The following is a 22,942-nucleotide window of genomic DNA, read 5'->3' on the forward strand; positions in this document are numbered from 1 at the left end:
TAGAATCATATTTCACTGACTTCCATGAATGAAGCTTGTAGTTAGAGATGGGACTAGAAGGAGACAATAACTCTTCTCTATGTTTTGGAAATTGATTTCAGGTTTTGAACTGTTTTAAAACATGGTATCAGTATTTTTAGTTAAAACATAAAATTTCAGCCCTTGTGATGAATTAAGTAATCTGTCAAAAGCTAGTGTTATCAGGATCTAATTGTACAGAAACCTTCTCAGCTACTGGCTTCTTCCACTAAAATGCTTTGCTTTGCTTTTTCTAATCTCTGTTGCTAGTGTGAACACTGATGCCTTTGTATCAGGAGAGTTAGGTTCAAATGTGATCTCTGTAACTTTGACCTCAGACTTCTTAAGCTTACTAGTATTTGGTTCCTTCATGTAAAATTGGGGGTTGGGCTAGAAGTCCTCTAAAGTTCATTCCTCTTCTCAATCTCTGCTCTTACAGCTTTGCACAGGTAGCAATAGGGGGATTTTAAACATCCTGAAAATCCTTTTGAAAAGCAATGAATGGACAGGGACAGGGAAAATATCAAAAGCCATTAGTTTGTATATGTTCTTTCTTTCAAAATCCTATTCAGAACCAATGTAATTGCAGGCTTATCCTAGGTGTTCTTGCTAAATAATTAGCCTGGGGCATGTTGTAATTAGATGAGAGATATAGAGAAATTCACATTAGTATTTAAAATATTTTTTGCAAACTTTAAGGGATTATTTAACTGCCAATTATCATCAGCAATAGTACTAGCAGCAGCAGCACCCAGCAGCACCTCTATGAGCAACAGCAACCTCTAAGGAATATTGACTTCCAATCTGCCAATGGCTTTATTCTCTGAGGCTTCCACTGTTCTCCTGCTGAACTCAAGCAATGTTTATTGTGCTATACAGAGATTTGCTGGTAAATGTTGAACAATGTGGCTCAAGGTGTGGACTGTATGCAGATATATTCTAAAAATTAATCTGTACTGTTAACTTCTTAAATCTAGAATAAAACTCCCTTTAAATCAAGGCTTGATATGTAGTGATTGATGATATCTGAGATGTAAAATTTCACATAGAAAATTTGACAGTTTCTCCGAAGTTGACTTATTGTAACTAGCTTTAACAAGGGATACTGGAAAGAGCATCAGTAAGAAAGTGTGGGGGTGGGAGTGGCAAGGAGCAATATTTTACAAAGTTAGACTTTATTCAGAAACCATGTGCTTTAGGTAAAAAAACAAACAAACAAACAGTAAACCTTACAGGAGATATACAATTAAATGATGGCTTCATCACTATAATCTTATATTTTTAATTGAGTTCTATCAAATTCTCCCTTTTTATAGATTCAGAACCCAAGTCCCATCAATTTTATGTCTATGCCTATCAGTTTGAAATAATGAATTGGGATGTGATGGAACCAATGTGATATTTCATTACTCTCAGTATATTCAATCAGGATTCTTTTCAGTGATATCATCTCTTTTATGAACTGGATTGGCCAGCAGTGAACCAAAGTGACCAGTTCTCAGGGTACATATCTATTCTACCAAGTGCTATCACTAAAGTATTGCTATTTTAATGGAAAATATACTGCTTTAACTACTCCTTTAAATTCCCTATTTGCAGTTGAACATTCAAAGAGAGTTTAAAGTGGGAGGTATGCCAAATTATGGCATTTGTGGTCACTCCTTCCATTTATCACATCATATTCCATGTAACAATGAAAAAGATTAAATGATAAAATGATGCTCCATGGCAAAAGTTCAAAGCAATAAAGAGTTATCCTCATCTGGGAAAGTTGCCATCAATTCATAAAGTGCCTCTTTTCCAGCTGAAAAATTTGTACTGTGCTGGCTAATGGCAAATAAGAAGTGTATTTGATTTTGGTATTCAATTCACCATCAAATTTACACCTCTAATTTCTGTTATTTTTGCCTAAATAACACAATAAAATCATTCAAATAACTACATATATGCCTACAGAATGCATATTTTTGCCTCAATACTATTTTCTTCAGGTATTAGATGTTATTGTACCTATAAACTTGGGGGGGGATTAAAGAAAGTTTCTGCCAAGAGCTTTATGTCTATATTGTTTTCTACCTCTCCTCCTTCCTGTTCATATCTCTATTTCTACAATTTACAAATTTCTTAGTCATTATAAATTATGTTGATGAGGCAGATAAATGATAGCTATATCTACAGAAATAGATTTTAACTGTAATATATGTATATATGTATGTGTTTATAGTTATTTATAGCTGTACCTACTACAGATATAGAGACATCTTTAGAGCGAGATAAGTATCTACCTGTAGATGAACAGAAGTAGATATAATACTCGACAGACTTATTTGAGACAAAGAATGGTAAAGAATGGGGGGATGGTGAAAGATTTCTAGTGTGATAAGCAGCACCAGGAGACTTTCTTATTGTGACTTGACTTTCTAACCTTCCAACCTATTCACCTCTATTTCAAACCTTATTTGGAATAGAAATTAATTGTAGTTTAGGTCAGAACAGACAAATCTCCTCTGATTTCAAGAATCATAGTACTTTAAAAATAAATATATTTTTACCTTCCGGCAAGCCAGAAGTATTAGAAGAAAGAAAACTAATTTGTTTATTTAGCATAACCTATGAGAGAATGGCTACCAATTGTGTGCTCATCTCTGCTCAGTGTTATTTGGCAAAATGATGAAAATGACAATAGCTAATACTTATAAGATGTTTTAAAGTCTGCAAAGCCCTTCCCTATGTTATTTTGTTTTATATTCCCAACAACCCTGGAAGTTAGGTATCAATCCCCATTTATAGAAAGGAAAACTGAGGCAAAGAAAGGTAAAGTGACTTACCCAAAGTAATAGAGTAAATAAATGTCTGAGACTGGAATTAGCCTCAAAACTTCTTAATTCCAGCCCTTGTACTTTATCTCCTATGTAACCTAGGTGGCAAAGTTTATGGTTGCTCCCTTTCTGTCACTATATGTGTCTCTATTTTTTTGTCTCTATTTCTGTGTGTCTGTGTTTCTGTACATGTGTGCTTATCTTTGTGGGTGTGTATTTCTCTCTCTTTCTCTCTCTCTTTCTTTCCCTCTTTCCTACTCACACTTCCACAGTCCCTTCCTTCCCTCCATCCCTCCTCCACTAAATCATCCCTCAAGGCTCAAGGCTTGTTAGTTAAGAGAACTGTCATAGGTCACTTCACATTGGTTGCTAGTCTCTGCACACATAAGACCATGAAGAACATTAGCACTAGATCTGGAGCTTCTGACCATAGATAGAATGCATGACTAAAGCCATAAAGTTATGTTCAACTCAATAAGGATGTTATCCTCACTGAATATTCTTGTTTGATGTCCTTCTACTATAGCTAAGTAATCTTCATTTTTCAATTTTTCAATGTTGTTAAAGTATCTTATATTCTTCTAACACTGCACTAAAAGTTTGAGAGGTGCAGCCTGTCATAGGCCTCACAATCAATAAGACCTATTGAGGATATCAATTAAGAAGTTCTTTACTGAAGGGGAAATTAAAAAAAATATATATATCAGAATACACTGAAGTGGAAGAGGGGAGATTTTCCAGGTAAACAGCTCCAGGTCACTCTGAATGTTCTTTGACAATTACTCTTGTGACTGGGGATAATAACATCAAGCCTTTGGGGATAAAATTAATCACATGAACTGCAGTTGTTACCCTTTTGAACTTGTGAGAACTTTATTTTTTGAATTAAAGAGATGCTGCTATTCAAATATAATGAGCCCTTTTGTAGGGTCAGACAAAGAGAAGGTAAGGCTGTATCATTATTCCTTTTTGCTTCAAATTTTCTCAGTAAAGATATGAATTAGAACTATCTTAGTCTGTTAGTGTACGTTCTAAGCTACATCCAGAACAAAAGGCCTTTTAGGGCTTATCTAAGTCCCTTGAGAGTCTGATGTTATATGACTATATTATATATGCATCAAGTTTATGGAAAGATGCCCATTGCTTAGTGAAAATGGTTCTGAAATCATTTCTATGAATCCTGAGAGTTTTAGTACTCAAAGGGCATCATTTTCTGCCAAGATCTGGAAGGACCTGGAACTAATATGAATTTTAACTCAGCAAGCTATTTGCTCAGGAATCTGAACTAAACAGAAGGAGCAGATGAGGGAGAAAGGAGATATAGAACAGAGAAAGGAGAATCTTGAAGTGAGAATATCAGCAGTTATTTTATAGAGATTAAGTTCTTACACGTGCCTCTGGGACTGGGGATAGTGTGTAATAATGGTTTCAGAAAACGTATATTCATGCAATGATACACAAACTAGGATGAGACGAGCCAATTGTAGTTGACACTTTAAAGAGTGAGAAAAACCACCCAGCATTAGATACTTAGCTTTTTTGCTAGCAGGAGTTTCTGTAATTTTTTTCAAGTTATTTCTTTCAATGTTAATATTTCCCTTGTAGATTTAACTGCTTATGATGAAGATATCTGTGCTTCCTTCTTCCTGAAATCTTGATAATTTCATTCTTCTAATTTTTCATTCTCTGTCCTTCTCTGCTGACTAGTTTCCTTGCAGCTTCCCTTCTTATGTTAGTCAATAATTTGCACTTCAGGAGATCAGGTAACTTTATTTTTGGAAGAAAGTGAAGAATTGGATCCAGCTTGACGCTGAGCTCTTTTTCTAAACCTATTTGGTTACCAAATCCCTACCATATTCTTGTGTCCTGTTGCATTTTCCTGCCATACCTACTGTACCTTGCTTTTATAGTCAAACCCTAGCAATAACTTAGTTTAAAGACATTCTACACGTGCCTTAGGGCTGGTATCCATAGTTTAAGTCTCTGAGATTCTGGGAATGAAAGGATACTGTGAGATATTGAGCTCTATTTCATGCCTGGACAGGTGTCCTGTCCCCTTTCTTATACTCCTCCATTTTCCTGCAAAGATCTTTTGTATTGCAAAATGCTGTTGCTGTGGTACTGGCTGTCTATTGTGACCTCAGTAGGCTTCTATTTTATTACACTGGAAAGAGAGAGGGGGGCCACTAAGGTGTGGGGTCATATTTTACTGGAATCTTTTGTGTGAGATCCTTGGGTCTGGTAGTGCCACCTTGAAATAAAAATATGGTGGAGAGTGTGAAGTTGGGGGGGTTGAGTGAGCTTCAGGCTTATAAGTTCATGATTTTAAAAAAATGATTTTTGGATTTGGGGTGTCCTAGACCATGTAAAAAAAGAAATTGCTTTATATTTGATGTAAGATTTCTGTTTTGAAGAGCTTAAGAAGTTTTGAGGATCAGAGAAAATGTAATATCACCCATTTTGTTGTTCACATGACCCATTGAATTTCTTTAAACTATTTATATTTTTAAATTTTTGTTTTATCAAAATTATCTCCATGGGGAGTCAAGATGGCTGCTTAGCAACCTGCAAAAGTTCAGACCTCACGAAAGGCCCTTTCTTACCAATTACAGACTGAATGATCCTAGGGCACCAAAATTCAAGCTGAGCAACAGGACAGAGGTGGGGAACCCTCCTTCTGGACTCAAATCAAAAGGTACACGCCCCAAAAGCCAGAACCCGAGAATACTTGGGACTAAGGGGAAGGCAGAGGGAAGGTCCCAGGACACCTCCCCCCCCAAACCAGAGGGCTGAGCCCCCAGCGGCAGCGGGGACCTTTGAGCGGGCAAAGGTGCTGGTTTGGAGGGTCTACCTTGTGAGCAGCGGAGCACTGGGCACCGAGCGTCCAGTGTGGACAGCGGGGAGGAAGCCAGGGAGAGACCAGGGCTGTGGCTGTGTCCTTCCATCAGGCTCCAGTCTCACCATTGCCTTAGGGCACATCCAGATCAATCCAGTTGAATATAACCCCATCAGGACTCCTCAGAGCTCAGGGAGGCAGGTAAAGGCACTGGGGAACCTTGCAGACAGCAGAGAAGCAGCTGGAGAGAACTGGAGAGACCCTGGGCGGTCCAGCCTTCCAGGAGTCTTCGGCCTCAGAGCACATACAGCCCAACCCAGTTGAACTTAATCCGATCAAAATCCTCCAGAGGACAGGGAAGCTAACATTCCTCCCCTGGAGACTGTACCAAGAGATCTGACAAAGCTCCAAGAGGGGAGACTGACAGACCCAAAACCAAAACAAAAAAAAAATGAGAGGAGCAATAGAACAGACAAATCTGGGGAGCAAGGAAGGGGTAAACCTGAGGAAACAACAGAAAAAGAAGAAAGAAATTACAATAGACAGCTTTTGCACAGGTAATGAGCAAAGAGCAAATGAAACAGAGGGGGAGGGATCAGCAAAGGAAAAATCAGAAATCCCAGTGAATTGGATACAGGTTTTAGAAGAACTCAAAATGCAATTCAAAACACGATTAAGATAGGCTGAAGACAATTGGGAAAAGAACTTAAAAACTAAGATAAGTCATCTGGAAACAGAGTCACTTGAACTAAAACAAGAAAATGGTGTCTTGAAAGCCAAAATCAACCAGCTGGAAAATGAGGCAAAGGAGATGAAAGATGGGGTGAAGAAGATGAAAGATGAGAAAAAGGAGATGAAAGATGAGGTAAAGAGGATGAAAGATGACCTCCAAAGAAAATCAGACCAAAAGGAAAAGGACAACCAAAAAACTAAGGATGAAATCCAGTCTTTAAGAACCAGAATACAACTAGAATCAAGTGAACTCACAAGGCAGCAGGACACTATAAAACAAAACCAAAAGAATGCAAAAATTGAGGAAAATATGAAGCATCTCATTCACAAAATGGAGGACTTAGAAAATTGTTCAAGGAGAGACAATTTAAGAATCATTGGCCTATCAGAAGACCATGACAAAAGAAAAAGGCTGGACATTATTTTACAGGAAATTAGTAAAGAAAACTGCCCCGATATCCTAGAACAAGAGGGAATAGTGGAGATTGATAGAATCCACAGATCACCTCCTGTACTTAATCCCCAACTGACAACATCCAGGAATTTTATAGCCAAATTCAAGAACTATCAGACCAAAGAAAAGATATTACAAGCTGCCAATCAGAAGTCATTCAGATACTAAGGAACCACAGTGAGGATAACTCAGGATCTGACTGCATCCACACTGAAAAAAAAGAAAGGCATGGAATATGTTATTCTGGAAAGCAAGGGAACTAGGTCTACAACCAAGAATCAACTACCAAGCAAAACTGACTATATTCTTACAGGGGAAAGTATGGGCATTCAACAAAATAGAAGAATTTCAAGAATTCGTAAAGAAAAGATCAAACCTGAACAGAAAATTTGATGTACAAGCACAGAACTCAAGAGAATCATCAAAAGGTAATTAAAAAAGAGGGGGGAAAAGAAAAACAAAACAAAAAAAATTCAAGAGACTCAATAAGTTAAAATGATATGTATCCCTGTAAGAAAAGAGGTCATTGGAAACTCTTAAAAACTGTTTTTATTACCTGGGCAGAAAAAAGAAGTACACTTAGAGGGAACAGTGACAAACTGTATAGGATGCAAGGAAATAAATAGGTATATAGATATATGCATACAAAAATACATACACATGAGTTTGCATATATATACACACACATATATATATATATAACTAGAGCTTAAAAAAGGTTAATATTAAAAGAAATGCAAAAAGAAACAAGGGATAAATTAATAAATCATAAAGAAGCTCATTACGGGAGGGGGGAGAGCATCAATATACTGGAAGAGTAAAGAGGTTGGAGACAGGAAATACTCAACTTTTACTTGCTTTGAAATTGACTCAAAGAGGGAAAAACAATCCAATCCATTGGGGGCAGAGAATAGATTTGCACCCAATAGGGGCATAGAATGGTAACAAATGGTCTGGTGGGAAGGGAAGCAGTACAAGAGAGGGAGGGGGGTTAATTTTAGAAAGACTACAGGGAAAATAAGGGCAGGAATAAGAAGGTAGGGGGTAGAAAGGGAATTAAATAAGGGTGGGAATAAGGGGGACTGTTTAAAAGCAAACATTGGTGTAGAAGGAAATAGTGAAAGAAGAAAAGGCAGGAACAGGAGCAGAAATCAATATGCTGGGAAATACACAGCTACTAATCATAAATCTGAATGTGAATGGAATAAACTCATCCATAAAACTCAAGCAAATAGCAGAGTGGATTAGAATCCAAAACCCTACCATATGCTTTCTACAAGAAACACACATGAGGAAGGTAGATACGCATAGGGAGAAAGTAAGAGGATGGAGCCAAATCTATTGGGCATCAAGAGATAAAAAGAAGGCAGGAGTCACAATCATGATATCTGACAAAGCCAAAGAAAAATAAATCTAGTTAAAAGAGATAGGTAAGGTAATTACATACTGGTAAAAGGCAGTATAGACAGTGAAGAAATATCTGTACTCAACAGGTATGTACCAAATGGCATAGGATCCAAATTTCTAAAGGAGAAACTAGAGGAATTCAAGGATGAAATAGATAGGAAAACTATACTAGTGGGAGACCTGAACCTTCCTCTATCTGAACTAGATAAATCAAACCAAAAAATAAATAAGAAAGAGGTAAGAAAAGTGAATGAAATTTTAGAAAAATTAGAGTTAGTAGATGTGGAGAAAAATAAATAGGGAAGAAAAGGAATATACCTTCTTTTCAGAAGCACATGGTAAATTCACAAAAATTGACCATTTATTAGGGCATAAAAACATTGCAAACAAGTGCAGAAGAGCAGAAATAATAAATACAACTTTCTCAGATCACAAAGCAATGAAAATAATAATTAGTAAGGGAACATGGAGAGGTAAATTGAAAATTAATTGGAAATTATACAATATGATTCTCCAAAACCAGTTTGTTAAAGAACAAATCATAGAAACAATTAATAACTTCATTGAAGAACATGACAATGATGAGATATCCTTTCAAAACCTATGGGATGCAGCCAAAGCAGTACTCAGGGGGAAATTTATATGCTTGAGTTCATAAATTAACAAATTAAGAAGGACAGAGGTCAATGAATTGGGCATGAAAATTAAAAAAAATTAGAAAGAGAACAAATTAAAAATCCTCAGATGAAGACTAAATTAGAGAACCTAAAACTCAAAGGAGAAATTAATAAAATTGAAAGTCAAAGAACTATTAATTTAATAAATAAGACTAGAAGCTGGTACTTTGAAAAAACAAATAAAATAGACAAAGTACTACTCAGTCTAATTAAAAAAAGGAAAGAAATAAACCAAATTGACAGTATCCAAGAGGAAAAAGGAGACCTCACCTCTAATGAAGAGGAAATTAAGGCAATCATTAAAAACTACTATGTCCAATTATATGGCAACAAATATGGCAATCTAGGTGATATGGATGAATACTTACAAAAATATAAATTGCCTAGACTAAAAGAGGAAGAAATAAATTATCTTAACAACCCCATATCAGAAAAAGAAATTGAAAAATATATCAAAGAACTCAATAAGAAAAAATCTCCCGGTCCTGATGGATTCAAAAATGAATTCTATCAAACATTCAAAGAACAACTAATCCCAATATTATACAGACTATTTGACAGAATAAGCCAAGAAGGAGTTCTACCAAATTAATTTTATGACACAAACATGGTACTGATCCCAAAGCCAGACAAGTCAAAAATAGAGAAAGAAAACTATAGACCAATTTTCATAATGAATATATATATAGCATACTAGGAAAAAGACTCCAGCAAGTCATCACAAGGGTCATCCACTATGACCAGGCAGGATTCATACCAGGAATGCAAGGATGGTTCAATAGTAGGAAAACCATCCACATAATTGTCCATATTAACAAGCAAACTGACAAAAATCAAATGATTATCTCAATAGATGCAGAAAAAGCCTTTGATAAAATACAACATCCATTCCTATTGAAAACACTAGAAAGCATAGGAATAGAAGGGATTTTCCTAACAATAATAAACAGTATATATCTTAAACTATCAGCAAACATCATCTGAAATGGGGATAAACTAGAAGCCTTCCCAATAAGATTAGGAGTAAAACAAGGATGCCCATTATCACCTCTATTATTTAACATTGTACTAGAAACACTAGCAGTAGCAATTAGAGAAGAAAAAGAAATTGAATGTATTAAAATTGGCAATGAGGAGACCAAGTTATTACTCTTTGCGGATGATATGATGGTTTACTTAAGGAATCCTAGTGAATCAACCAAAAAGTTACTCGAAAAAATCAACAACTTTAGCAAAGTTTCAGGATACAAAATAAATCCGCATAAGTCATCAGCATTTCTATATATCTCTAACCCATTTCAGCAGCAAGAATTAGAAAGAGAAATGTCATTTAAAATCACCCTAGACAATATAAAATATCTAGGAATTTATCTGTCAAGACAAACACAGGGACATATGAACACAACTACAAAACACTTACCACACAGTTAAAACTAGATCTAAACAATTGGAAAAACATTGATTGCTCATGGATGGGATGAGTTAACATAATAAAAATGACAATCCTACCCAAATTAATTTACTTATTTAGTGCCATACCAATTGAACTACCAAAAAACTTCTTTACTGAATTAGAAAAAAAAAAAACTAAGTTCATTTGGAAGAACAAAAGATCAAGGATATCCAGGGAAGTCATGAAAAAAAAATGCAAAGGAAGGAGGACCTGCAGTCCCAGATCTCAAACTATACTATAATGCACTGGTTATCAAAACAATTTGGTACTGGCTAAGAGACAGAAAAGAGGATCAGTGGAATAGACTTGGGGTAAATTATCTCAGCCAGACAGTTTATGACAAACCCAAAGACCCCAGCTTTTGGGACAAAAACCCATTATTTGATAAATACTGCTGGGAAAATTGGAAGACAGTGTGGGAGAGATTAGGTTTGGATCAACACCTCACACCCTACACCAAGATAGATTCAGAATGGGTGAATGACTTGAACATAAAGAAGGAAACTATAAGTAAATTAGGTGAACACAGAATAGTATACATGTCAGACCTTTGGGAAGGGAAAGACTTTAAAACCAAGCAAAACTTAGAAAACGTCACAAAATGTAAAATTAATAATTTTGACCACATCAAATTAAAAAGTTTTGTACAAACAAAACCAATGTAACTAAAATCAGAAGGGAAGCAACAAATTGGGAAACAATCTTCATAAAAACCTCTGACAAGGGTTTAATTACTCATATTTATAAAGAGCTAAATCAATTGTAGAAAAAATCAAGCCATTCTCCAATTGGTGAATGGGCAAGGGACATGAATGGGCAGTTCTAAACCAAAGAAATCAAAACTATTAATAAGTACATGAAAAAGTGTTCTACATCTATTATAATCAGAGAGATGCAAATCAAAACAACTCTGAGGTATCACCTCACACCTAGCAGATTGGCTAACATGACAGCAAAGGAAAGTAATGGATGCTGGAGGGGCTGTGACAAAGTTGGGACATTAATTCTTTGCTGGTGGAGTTGTGAATTGATCCAACCATTCTGGAGGGCAATTTGGAACTATGCCTAAAGGGCGATAAAAGACTTTCTGCCCTTTGATCCAGCTATAGCACTGCTGGGTTTGTACGCCAAAGAGATAATAAGGGAAAAGACATGTACAAGAATATTTATAGCTACTCTCTTTGTGGTGGCCAAAAATTGGAAAATGGGGGGATGCCCATCAATTGGGGAATGGCTGAACAAATTGTGGTATATGTTGGTGATGGAATACTATTGTGCTCAAAGGAATAATAAAGTGGAGGAATTACATAGAATCTGGAACAACCTCCAGGAAGTGATGCAGAGCGAAAGGAACAGAACAAGGAAAACTTTGTACACAGAGACTGACACACTGTGGTACAATCAAAGGTAATGGACTTCTCCATTGGTGTCAATGTAGTGTCCCTGAACAATCTGCAGGGATCTAAAATACACTATCCACAAGCAGAGGATAAATTGTGGGAGTAAAAACACTGATGAAAAGCAACTGCTTGACTGCAGGGGTGGAAGGGATATGACTGAGGTGAGACTCTAAATGCACACTCTAATGCAGATACCAACAACATGGAAATGGGTTCAAATCAAGAACAGATGTGATGACCAGTGAAATCGCACATCGGCTATGGGAGAGGTGGCGGGGGGAGAGAAGAAAAGAAAATTATCTTTGTTTCCAATTAATAATGTTTGGAAATGACAAAATAAAACAATGTTAAAAAATTATCTCCATGACTGATCATAACTTTTTTGAACTGGATGACTTCAATTTTTCTCTCTATGAGGAAAAGAAAATGGAGGACGCTAGTTATTATCAATAAACACACAAATTGTAACAAGAATACAAATCTGTCCAAAATGTTTGGACTTTTTCCCTAGCTCAGTTTTATGGGATATATTGAGAAGGCAAGAATGGATATTTTAATGAATATTTGATTAACAATATTTATTATGTGTACTTAATTTGGAGAGAAAGAGACAGAGACAGAGGCAGAAAAAGACAGAGACAGAGAAACTGATATGGCGTTCATTTGTTCCTAAGCTAAAGAGTTAGTAAGCAATTGGTATGAGTAGAGTTACGTGTATCAGTGCTTTCTAGGGCCTCTAGGTTCCTCAGGTAAATCTATTTTCTTCCTGTTGAACAGCAGAGATGGAACATAGAATATCGAGAAATTCATTCACTATAGAAACCCAATTAGATGAAAAGTATGGGATCTAGAAGAAAGTGCTGTTGGGAATGTTAAAGAATAACTTTTTCTATGTTTATGCTATGTCATTCCATTAAGGCTTCTGTTGCTTACAAGTGTGAATCCAAATAATGTAGTATTGATGTAAAGACATTTATGGGATGGAGAGACTTACCAGTACCCTACTCTTTACTTATACCACAAGGGACAATATCTTTTAAGTTATGTGAGCTGATTCTATATTAGCATAATACTCAGAAAATACTACTGAAGAAACTACTGGAAAATGCAGCTGATCACATTTTAACTGATTTGGTTGTCATTTCAATTTTGTGAGGGCTACTCTTCCTGCAACTACTATACTTTGGTTGCTGGCTGGACCTAAACTATAGGTGAAAAAACTCCCAGAGGCAAATACCCTGTCATTGTTAGTGATGCTTCTAGCATTATTATATTTGGAAATCATTTCATTAAGGAGAAAGATCTTTTTAAAGACATTTTGATTAACATTTGAGCAAACTGGGACCATTGGATAACTCACAAGAAGTTCAAAACCTGAAAAGTAAATCCAAATTGGCTTATTTCCCAGTAAAAAAGACATAGACTCTGCCAAGACTGTCTTTGGAAAAACAAAACCAATAGCTTAGATTTGGATAGCCTTTATGGTAACAAAATACATTTTATAACCATTACCTCCCATCACTTGATCTTTAATAATATAATGTGAAGTAGGTGGTATTGATACCATTATATGCATTTTTCAAAATAAGGAATTTGCTGTTCAGAGAAATGACTTGTTGAAAGTCAAATGCTTATTTCTTATTCTCAGAAAAAAGGATATGGTACTAATAATGAATAACATAAACACATTGCTCTGGTTGATCAATGGATAGTTCACAACAGCATAGTTTAGTAAAAAGAGAATTGACATTAAATATAGAGGATTTTTTCCCTTTTGGACTCTGCCTCAGAGTCCAAACTCCTTGGAGAAATACATCTCTGTTTTATGTTTTACAAGATACTGTTGATCAGAAAGAAATAAAATGATGCTACCTTTGTTCTTACATTGTTTAAGTACCTTCTAATTTTGGCATATTTGTGTTATACTTTTGTTTGAAGGAGAGAAAGCATTTTGCTCTATTGAATCAATCAAACTAGCAAAAAGAAATAATTTAAAAATTTTACATTAAAAATAGAAGGTAATTAATAAAATTATATAAATGTACATATATAGTACATTAAAATACAATTATGACTGATTAAAATAGTTATCTATCAAGAATAATGGGTAATTGAGAAAAGAAAGGACACTAAAACAGGTTATATTAATTTCATATAAATCTTTAACATTTGTCAATCAGTTGTCATATGGAGACCAAACAAACCTCAAATGCAACCTAATTTGAAAAATTTAATTTTACTGATAAACAGTGAAGAATATCAGCCAAATGTAATAGCAGTTATTAACTTATACTTGTTTACAGAATCTCACAAAGGAATATGGTAGAAGATCATGAGGCATATTTCCTCATAAAGAAGAGAGAAGCAGGAAAGAGAAAATTCATGTTTAGAAAAAAAACTAGATAAGAGACCTAAGTAAATTAATCATAATAATATTAATAATGAATGAAAATTTTAACTCTTTACTCTGTGTCAGTCATTGTGTTAGCTTGAGGGCATTTGAAGATAAAGATTGTATAAAAAGAGAAAAAAATGGAAAATATCTGTAAAGTTATTCTGCAACCTAATTTATACATTTACCTATTTTTTCATTCATTCTTTTATTCATTAGTCCATTCATTTTTGCCATCAGGTACAGTTAATAATACTTGGATTCTGATACCATAGTTTTATTATTCTTAAATAATAGGTAAAAAATGTTACTAAAGAGAACAAAGGCATAAAAAAGGAGCTGGATTAGACAAAGTGCACATGGAGGAAAGCTATGAAAAAAAAAAAAAAACCTTAAAAGATGACAAATCTGTCCCAAAGACTTAGTTGTCCTCTGTCTCTCTTGGTTTACCCTTCTGATTATAGTAATGCATAAAAAACCCCTTTCCATGTAATATATGATCCTTCTCCAATTTGGCAAATATCAGAATATTCCTTGAATCACTCTAATCTGCTCTGCTTCCAGATTTATTTTTCACATGGAGATGGAAGGGTTGAGTTCTTGAAATAAGTTGCTTTCTTGTATTTCCTTTAAAACTTCATTCTTTGGGTTTTGACATCACTTCTAAAGTGAATTATTTGATGTCATTTTAGTACATTTGGTCTCACTTATATATCCTCAACTCTTTAATATCTGCCTTTTTCCAAATCAAGCATTATTTCCAAATTATGTCCAGAATTTTACATCTATTCAAAAACTAGTAAGTAATATTGTGAAATCTCCAGGATGAAAGGACTCTGCGTTCTCATTATTTTTTACCCAGGAATCTGGTTTCTCCCTGTTAGAATTACATTTAGAATAAGTTTCCCCTCAGAGCCCCTCAATTTTTGGATGATGAAATTGTCACCAAGGCAAGTCTACAAATTATTAGCTTCTCTGTTCTGTCATTGTGACAGCTCAGAGAGATGTCTGGACAACTTCAATCTCTCATCACTAATATATTGTGACTCTGTGCAGCCATGTGATCTTTTTTCCCTTAATTTATCATCTATTTTGTTTTTGTATTCAGGTACTGTAGAGTATATTCCATTGACAAAATCTTTTCAATTTCCTCCTCTATCTATTTTCACCCAAAGTTATGGTGTCATACTTCTGATTCCTAGATGATTCACTTGATTCACTTTCTTAATATACAAGATTACTCTGCCACATTGCTGTTAACTATTATTTTTTTTCAAAATATATAGATATTAATATATAGATATAGATACTCCAATCATGGGTTTTAGCCCAATTCTCAATGATAGGAGCTTGATTGTTTTTGTTTCTTTGCATGCAGTCCTGTATTTCTTCTTTGCTGTGTAAAATTTTATTAATCTATTAAAAACCTTGGGATTTTACTTACTCATTTCTCATATAAGAGACAGAAGTAAAATGCATAGCAAATACTGCTATGAAAGAATTATATTTATTATCAACATAATTATACTTTTTACTATCAATGAATAAGCCCTTTTTAAGTGCCTACTATATCCCAGTCATGCAGGGCATTGAGGATACAAATATAATAAATCAAACAATCTAAATACATTGGAAACTTACAGCATGGAAGTATGCTGAAGAAACAGAATAATCCAAATGGACTTCAGAATTTAACTTTTTTCATATGCATTTAAACATAAAATTTTTAATATGTAGTATATTGCTGATATCAATAAACCATTCAATAAAAGAAAAGAAAATTGACAGAGCATTCCAGGGATCTTGTTTCACTTATAAAGAGCCTAGATCAAATAGAAGGGTATCCAGGTTGAAAGATATAAAAAAGCTATTAAGTAAGCCTAGATATATATTGTATAGTACAAAAAAACATAATGTTTTTAGTAGAAGTGGAAAGAATTTGTCTGACTGTGTATGCCTGGGCAAACAAGTGTTTATAACCCTGACCTTATATGATTAAGAATATATATTATTCTCATTATAGTATTTGGCAAAAGTTAAGGAAAAAAGATTGTTAATGGATTTCCAACAAAAATGTAAAAAATTGAGGAAAATGTGTTGGTGTTTTTTGCCTATTAGAATGATTCACATATGTGAAAAAAATTAATTTCCTTGCAATATCTACATAGAAATTTAGGTGAAACCTTATGACACAATCAGATTTAGGCATGACCATTCACCACCATAAAAAAAAACATATGCACATCTTCATAAGAGTGCATGTTTTAGTTAGATGGAAATGCTTTCTTTCCTCAATACATAAAAACAAAAACCCAAAGTTCCAATATGTTTTGATATAAATCAATTGCTTGATTAGTTAGCATTTATTCAGTGTTTAAGTCAGACTCCAGCTTGCTTTGAGTGCATTTCCACTGACAAATTTCACCTGAGGATCAACTTAATTAAAAGTCTGTAAGGTGTTTTGCCAGAAGGAAATTTACTGAGTGAAGAACAGTTTAGCAGTTGCAAATTTATGAAAAAAAAATAAAATGACCCTCAGTTTTGTGTTTCCCAATTTCAGTTTTTATGTGTCTAAGCCAAATGTAAGGAATGGGGATAAAAGTTGATAAGGATGATGTCTATATTCATATGATATATAAATACTGTATACAAGCATTTAAACTATAGGCTAGAATTATTTTAATATTTGATACTTGAAATGAGAGGTCTTTATAAATATCAATAAATAAAATTCAACCTATTTACATACTATTGGGATAACAGATATTTTTTAATATTAATAAATATTTTCATTAGAAAGAAAACCAGCAGACAACAGAAATTTCAGCTTAGATGGGAGAACAACTCCCAGATTGAACTTAGAGAAGCAAAATGGAGCTGATTTTTTATCCTGGTTCACCTTGTCTAGCCCCAACAAAGATTATCCTCATGAACTTTCCCTTCCTCTCTCTTAAGTAGTCTTCCTCTCTAAGCTTTAGAAATAGCAGTCAGTCAACCAATCAATTAATAAATATAAAATAATTTATTAATAACCTACTATGTGCCAGACACTCTGTTAAGAGCTTTGTAAAAAGAAACATTAATTATATACCATGCCCTCAAGAAGAAAACATGCAAACAAATATATGAAACAAGCAATTGGCAGAATAAACAGGAATAATTAACAGAGGGAAGACAAAAAACTTTAAAGAATTTGGAAAAGACTTCCTGAGATTTTATTTGGGACTTAAAGGAAGCCATGGAAGACAATAAACGGATCTGAGACTGGAGAGCATTTCAGGAATGGGCCATAACCAGAGAAAATGCCCAGAGCTGAGAGATGGAGCATATTCTTTGTAGAACAATCAGGAATTACTGGATAAAAGAGGAAGTAAGATGTAAAAGGTTTAGAAAGATAGAAGGAGGAGTGGTAATGATGGCCTTTGTATGCCAAAAAGGGAATTTGATATTTGATCCTGGAGTCAATAAGAAGTCTCTAGAGTTTATTTGGTAGTGGGTACAGGGATGACCTGATCAGACCTGTGTTTTAGAGAATTCACTTAGGGGTTAAAATGTAGGATAAATTGGAATAAAGACAATATTGAGGCAGATTGACCCACTAGCAGGCTATTCCAATAATCCAGATGCCAAACAAAAAGGACCTTACTAGAAGAGTGACTGTGTTAGCAGAGAGAAGAATATGTGACATCTTGCAATGGAGAAATCAATAAGCTTTGACAACAGATTGGATATGGGAGGAAGGGGTGACAGCTAATGAGGGTTGAAGAAGACTCCAATGTTGTGAGCCTAAGAGACTGGAAGCAGAGTGTTTCCCTATATTGTAAGAGGGAAGGGGGAGGATTAATTAGGAAAAATAAGGAGTTTGAGATGTTTATTTGTATGTTTGCATATATGTATGTATTATATGTATATACAGATGAGTGGATTAATAGGTCAATGGAATGTTTACATGTATATAAATTGGCAATCTTTTCCTATGATATCCTGACATGTCATTTATATTATCATTGTTCTTCCACCTATCCACAGTTCACTTTCACTTGCCAGCTTCTGAAAAACAAGTTTTCAACATTAGAATTTCTTGTCAAAGAAGAATCAGTAAGACTGATTCAAAGTCAAAATATAAAATGTTTGACCCCATTGGTTTTATGACAGGATGTAGGTAACAATGATTTAGATTAAAAAGAGGAATTTGAATGTCTTGATTACCTCTGGTTTCAGATTTAATTTTATTTGCTTCCAGTCAAATACAGTCAAATCCAGTAAACATACATACCTACATGCATGTACAAAGGTCTGTAGGCATACTTTTATGAATGCATACTTTAATATGTCAAATGATACATTGATCCTTCAGAACATTAAATTGTATCCCTCACAGTATAACCTCTGTGTGGAAAAAATCATTTTACTGCTTAATTCACTTATAGGGGAATGATAATTTCCCTAATATTAGCCCTGAAATTCATTTCCAAGGCATACAGAAAAAAAAAGGATATTTGTTTACTACATTAGGTATGTTGGCTGTCCACCTTGCTCAAAATCCCATCACTTAGTATCCACAGCTCTGGAAGGCATTATTTAAAATTGCTCATAATATCTTCATGCACTTGCTCTTAAGAGCCATAATGGATTCATAATATGTATATACATATATATTTTTGTCAATCAATTTCATTCAGTATCACAGTAAGTTTTGTGTGGAGCTACTAAAAAAGATTGAAAAAGAAGTACATTTCTTCAAGGAGTCTGGCATTTCATGAAAAAGAATTAGCAAGGAGAAATGAATCATAAAAACAAAACAAAATAACTTTCTGAGAATGAAGCCAAGAGAGCATGCTTGAGGAAGTGCTACACTCAACTTCTACCAACATTCTCCTCCAAACAAACTGCATTATAATAATATCTCATATTGAATTTTCGAGGGACAAAGAAGCTTGGAAGAGAGTTTTAGGATCCGGGATTGGGAGCTGGCATAGAACCCACATTGCAGCAAGAGCAGTGGTGGGCTATAGAGGTGGTGGCAGTAGCAACAACAGTTTTAGGTACTCTCAAGACAGAGATGGTAAAGGGAATAAGCCACTAATCAGAAAGCATTTACAGTAAATCATGGACCTCTAACCTAGCACTAGGTGCAGAAGTGGCCACTGTTTGGAACTCCATTTGGGTGACAGTTAAAGTATGAAGAGGAGGTGAACAGATGCCCTGAGGAACAGTAGCACTTGAAACTGCAATCAGGTGCCCTTCCAGGCAAGGACCAGAAAACAATTAAGGAAAGCAGTGATCAAAATCTCTACTCAGATGTCAGGACCCTAGAAACATTGAAAACTTTCAAAATCCCAAAGCAAGCTTTGAAAACAACACTATGTAAAAGTATGAAGCCCTACCTACACCCTAAAAAGAGCTCAATTTTAACAAATATTTAAAAATCAAGAATTTGGCTACAAAAATGAATGGTGAACTATTTTGAAATATTCAAGTTGCCTTAACATGGGAATGATGATGTGCAAAATTGACTTATTTACCTGAAATCCATAATTTTTTTTGATAAATTGATTGCCTTTGGGACCCAGAGGGACTTGGAGAAGCTTTGGGAGAATTGTCAAATAAACTAAACTGAAGTAACTATGGAAACCTGGGATGGATAGTTAGCCAACTTTAGGTCTCAGGTTCTGCTAAACAGAGTATTGTTCTCTGTTAACCTTGGACCTTAATTATGGGACACCTGGTACTAAGACTCAATTGGTCATTTTATTAATGAAACCTCGAGACTGAGTTGCTTCAGGTTCTTATGTTGTGTTATGCCAATTAAATAACCCAAAGAGTTTTTGTTCCTCCTTTCACCTGAGAATCCACACTCCATTTCTGATTTCTTTCCACACAGAACACTTTAGATCCATCTCTGATTTTGGCCTTTTCTAATCTCTTCTCCCACCTCTCTTCTCTAGAATATTATTTAATTTGCTATTTTCCTTGGTAATAGGCTGATTAGCTTTGCATGCTCATATTCATATTTGCATAAAAAAGATTATCTGGATAGTAAAAGCATTGAATTCTCTTCAACATTCATAATTCATAAGTTATCTTTCTGTTTTGGGAAAGTTAGACAGAAATCTCTAGGCATCTGTGAGCACTGGTATGTTTGCTACTCCTTTAAATAAAGAGAGATCTAAGTTGCAGAAAGTTTTTGCCCCATTTTTAGAATAAGCAACAACCACAAAAGTATCACCATAAAAGCTTTTATGGTGACAGGGAAGACCAAGACACAAACTCAAAAGATAATGACTTGGAAACATTAACAATGAAAACCTCCAAGAAATAAAAATAAAAGTGAATTGAACATGCTTGCACAAGAATTTCTGTAGAAAGACTGAGTAGGTGCAGTGCTATGTTGGATGCTCAGCATGTTACCTGTTTCCTCCTTTCTGTGAGTTCACTACCAAGAGGAAGCCTGATTCTGCTCTGTACCTGGTGCATTAGGGTGAAGAGATCCAAATACAGAACATACTAGTAGCCACTTCACCTTACATCCAGTGAGGCTACTTTCTTCAGTTATAACCCTCTCCATAACAGTCCCTGAAGAGCAGGGACCAGAGTGGGGTAAGTAAAAGAGAGCCCATGGTGCCTCAATTCCCACAGTAACTGGATGCTTTTTTGGTGCTGTCCTTAGGCAGCATTTCCCTCAAGGGTGACTATTGCTCTTCTCTAGGGTTTGTCTTCACAAAATGGTGAAGAGGAAGGGAGGGTGGAGTACTCCACTTGTAAACAACATATAAACTACTTCCTAAATCCTTATTAAAGAAAAATGAACATTAGGATGTTTTTTCCTAATGTTTTACTGTGGGTGTAGAGAGACAGTTGGCTCCAAAAGTATTTCTCTTCTCATCCCTTTTCTAGGATACTGTGTAATTGAAAATCTGTTTCCCTAAAAACAAACTACATTTCCCAGGAGCCCACCGGCTTCCTGTAGACAGAGGATATTAATAAGTGGGTAATCTTCTTGAGATGCTTTTGGCTTCCTGTCAGCAAGCATGGTGGTTCTAAGCAAGGGTTTGATCTGGTTGATCATTCATGGGCACATGGTCTTTATTTTGTATCCCTTTTATTCCTTTATTTTTAATGATAATTAATAAATATCTTAAAATATAATATTTTATTATTGAGATCTAATTTTAATTTTTACATTTATGGCAAACAGAAGTTGGAGAAAAAAAATCTCAATTTTTTAAGATAGCCTAGATAAATTTTTAAGCCACATTCATCTTGCCATGGCTTTTCAACCCCCCCCCCCAAACTTTGAGAGAACTCCAAAATCTCTACCAGAGTTGCTGCCTTCCTCCTGCTGATTTGTTTAATTGTTTATTTGTTTGTTTTTTGTTGTTGTTTTTCTTTTCTTTCCCTATTTTTTGTCTGGTTGTCCTCTTTAACAGTCTGGCTTTATTTAGTTTGAGGGACTCTTGGCAAAGAAGAGATAAGCTACTTTTCTCACACATCTGCTTGAGCCTGTGTTCCTCAGTTCCTTGCTACTACCCATTGTGTTGCCGATACTACTTGCTCCTGCTCAGGCCCCAGGCCCAGTTCCATCCCCAGCCCCTACTGCTGTTGATGCTGCTGAGCTTCTGATTACTGCCACCAAGGAGGTAGGAGTCCTTGGAGCCCACTCTCAGGGCAGCTGGTAAAAACCAGGGTGTTCCTGTCCATGTGGCAAGAGAATCAAACTGCTCCCTACTGTTTTACCTCAGGGGGGAAGGGGAAGGTAGTTACTCTTCCAAACAGGAAGTAAAGTTGCAAGCATGGTGCTTTGAAAGAGTCTTTGAAAGAGAAGTGCATTACCTATCTCAAATAGCTCCCAGTTTTAGGGTTCCCTGGGTGCACTGATTCTTTCAATTATCTTGCCTGAAATTCAGGGATTAAATTCATCTCCCTATAATCCTTTGCCATTTGGGCCTACTCATTCATTAAGATTCATCCAGTTTGCGATTTCTCAAACCCATGTTCTCACTCACTATGGGAAATCACACGAGCTCTGACAAAAGGAATCTGAACGGATAAAGAAAGGAACTTTAAAGAAACTGGAAGTGAAAATTTTAAACCTTTTAAGACTCCATTGTTTTATGAAGGTCTCTGTATTTTATTATATTTTGCTGATGATTTGCTTTACAATTTAATTTTTTTGTTTTAAATTCATATATCAATCTGATCAATACTATTCTGTTACATGGAATAATTTTAATCTACTTTGTCTTAAGTATTAGATATATTATGTTACATTTCCACTATAACTATACTGAAATATATATATATATATATATATATATATATATATATATATATATATATATATATATATATATATATATATATATATATATATATATATATATAGTAGTAGTCTCTCAGTAACCGAGGATGACGATTGTCTTTATGTGCTTTCATCTGTGATGTAGATGAGTGTACACAAAAACACTTGTGTGTGAAGGAGATTTAAGTGGAAAAGTCAATGCACAGAGACAGTCCCACTCTCTAGGCATTGGAAGCCTGGGTCCATTGGCAAAAAAAAAATCGTTACACCTGGAGACTTCCTCAGCTGCATTGGATGGCCATGTTGTCTTTTGTGCTCCAACATGCCTTAAGCACTCCATTGTGCTTTGCTGCGTCACCCTCTTAGCCGTTGAATCTTCTCATCGGTTTCTTACGTCTGTTCAGCTGAAGCAGTCTTCACATGCTGGTTGAGCAAAGCTCTAGTTCACCAGG

Source organism: Monodelphis domestica, chromosome 3, assembly GCF_027887165.1.
Source record: "Monodelphis domestica isolate mMonDom1 chromosome 3, mMonDom1.pri, whole genome shotgun sequence".
Taxonomy (NCBI): Eukaryota; Metazoa; Chordata; class Mammalia; order Didelphimorphia; family Didelphidae; genus Monodelphis; species Monodelphis domestica.